This window comes from Pristiophorus japonicus, chromosome 3 (assembly GCF_044704955.1).
Source record: "Pristiophorus japonicus isolate sPriJap1 chromosome 3, sPriJap1.hap1, whole genome shotgun sequence".
Taxonomy (NCBI): domain Eukaryota; kingdom Metazoa; phylum Chordata; class Chondrichthyes; family Pristiophoridae; genus Pristiophorus; species Pristiophorus japonicus.
In genome coordinates, this window is record NC_091979.1 from 133,365,895 (window position 1) to 133,369,151 (window position 3,257).

Sequence of the window (3,257 nt, forward strand, 5' to 3'; positions counted from 1 at the left end):
AGGAGGATACCGCAAGGTTCAGTGCTTGGACTACAGCTATTTACATTATACATTAATGATTTAGATGAAGGAATTGAAGGTAATATCTCCACGTTTGCAGATGACACTAAGCTGGGTGGCAGTGTGAGCTGTGAGGAGGATGACTTGTACAGGTTAGGTGAGTGGGCAAATGCATAGCAGATGCAGTATAGTGTGAGGTTATCCACTTTGGTGGCAAAAACAGGAAGGCAGAATATTATCTGAATGCTGGCAGATTAGTAAAAGGGGAGGTGCAAAGACACCTGGGTGGCATGGTACATCAGTCACTGAAGGTAGGCATGCAGGTACGCAGGCAGTAAAGAAAGCAAATGGCATGCTGGCCTTCATAGCAAGAGGATTTGAATATAGGGGCATGGAGGTCTTACTGCAGTTGTACAGGGCTTTGGTGAGACCAAACCTTGAGCATTGTGTGCAGTTTTGGTCTCCTAATCTGAGGAAGGACATGCTTGCTATTGAGGGAGTGCAGCGAAGGTTCACCAGACTAATTCCTGGGATGACAGGACTGACATCTGAAGAAAGACTGGATCGACTAGGCTTATACTCACTGGAATTTAGAAGAATGAGAGCGGATCTCATAGAAACATATAAAATTATGACACGATTGGACAGGTTAGATGCAGGAAGAATGTTCCCGATGTTGGCGAACTCCAGAACCAAGGGTCACAGTCTAAGGATAAGGGTAAGCCATATAGGACCGAGATGAGGAACAACTTTTTCACCCAGAGAGTGGTGAACCTGTGGAATTCTCTGCTACAGAAAGTTGTGGAGCCCAGTTTGTTGGATATATTCAAGAGGGAGTTAGATGTGGCCCTTACAGCTAAGTTGACCGGGGGTATGGAGAGAAAGCGGGAGTGGAGTACTGAAGTTGGATGATCAGCCATGATCATATTGAATGGCAGTGCAGGCTCGAAGGGCCGAATGGCCTATTCCTGCACCTATTTTCTATGTTTCTATGTTAGCTGCTGTCATCATGCTGAAGCTGTAGGCATCCTGAGTTACTCTAGTATACAGAAAAGGTACTGTGCACTTCCTTTCCCTGTAACTAGCCAAAGATCAGCTACTTTGGATAAGACTAGCTGTTACAATTTAACCTCCACATTGCACTTATCGTAAGGTCCACCATTGTTTTGGAGCGCAAAGTCCCAGAGCCTGTCTGACCTCTATCAGCATCTTATAAAAAGTGCCATAGACCAGTTTTTTTTTCATGTTCTGATTGAGAAAGCCCATTTTGCAGATAGCTGCGACATCAATAGAACGAGTAAAGATATTCTTCAACAGTAATGTAAATTAAATTTTTCTGTGTGTTATGCACACAGATATTCTTACATACTACTGACTAATAATTATTTGTATTTCAGCATACATGCTGCAATAGGAATTACTGACCTATTATTACTCCTTTTGAAGAAACTCCACATGGGAAGGGTTGTTCATGGATTTTGTTCATGGAAACAGGAACCATTGAATATTTTACTCCTCTTACTAATGTCAGGAACTGAGAATCGAAATATTGGCCTACAGGTCAAGACTGCAACAAATCAGCCTTTCAAAGAGTTAGGATCAATTCAGTGCATTGAAAACTGATCAAATCTGTTTCTCTCTCTTTCTCTCCTGCCTTATTGGCTTGACATCCTTTGTGACTGTGATAAAGGTAACCTTTCCCTCCTCGTCCTTCTCGACCTGTCTGCAGCCTTTGACACGGTTGACAACACCAATCTCCTCCAACGCCTCTCCACCACCGTCCAGCTAGGTGGGACTGCACTCGCCTGATTCCATTCTCATCTATCTAATCGTAGCCAGAAAATTACCTGCAATGGCTTCTCTTCCCACTCCTGCATCGGTACCTCTGGTGTCTCCTAAGGATTTATCCTTGGCTCCCTCCTATTTCTCATCTGTATGCTGCCCCTTGGCGACATCATCCGAAAACACAGCTTATGTATGCTGATGACACCCTGCTCTACCTGACCACCACTTCTCTCGGCCCCTCCATGGTCTCTAAATTGTCCGACATCTAGTACTGGATGAGCAGAAATTTTCTCCAATTAAATATTGGGAAGACCGAAGCCATTAACTTTGGTCCCTGCCGCAAACTCCATCCCCTAGCCACCGACTCCATCCCTCTCCCTAGCATCTGTCTAAGGCTGAACCAGACTGTTCGCAGCCTAGGTGTCATATTTGACCCTGGAATGAGCTTCCGGCCACATATCCGCGGCATACCTAAAACTGCCTATTTCCACCTGCATAACATTGCCCGTCTCCGCCCCTACTTCAGCTCATCTGCTACTGAAGCCCTCATCCATACCTTTGTTACCTCTATACTTGACTCCCACATTCTACCCTACGTAAACTTGAGGTCATCCAAAACTCAGCAGCCTGTTTCCTAACTCGCACCAAGTCCCGCTCACCCATCAACTCTGTGCTCGCCGACCTACATTGGTTAAGCAATGCCTCGATTTTAAAATTCTCATCCTTGTTTACAAATCCCTCCATGGCCTCGCCCCTCCCTATCTCTGTAATCTCCTTCAGCCTTGCAACCCCCCCGAGATGTCTGCGCTCCTCAACTTCTGCCCTCTTGAGCATCCCTGATTATAACTGCTGAACTGGGCCCTAAGCTCTGGAACTCACTTGCTAAATCTCTCTGCCTCTCTACCTCTCTTTCCTTATTTAACACGCTCCTTAAAACCTATCCCTTTGACCAAGCTTTTGTTCACTTGCCATAATTTCTTCCTATGTGGCTCGGTGTCAAATGTATTTGTTTTGTCTTATAACACTCCTCTGAAGTGCCTTGGGATGTTTTACGATGTTAAAGGTGCTATATAAATACAAGCTGTTGTTGTTGTTGTTGACATCGTTGCTGGTCCTGGCTATAGTACTTGTAGCTCACATGATCCAGTTACTGGTCTCTCAGCTTCAATTTATGATGGTTGTGATTTAACCAAATGATTCGGTAGTTGTACCATGGTTCAGATACATCAAGAAGTGTCACTGCATTAGTCAGTCAAGAAGAAGTCTAATCCTTTTAAGGGGAATTTGAACTCCCTCCGTCCAGGCGGAGAACAACGGAACGGGAGTTAAAATGGAAGTACATAAGAACATAAGAACATAAGGACATAAGAACAGAAGAAATAGAAGCGGGAGTAGGCCATACGGCCCCTCGAGCCTGCTCCGCCATTTAATACAATCTTGGCTGATCCGATCATGGACTCAGGTCCACTTTC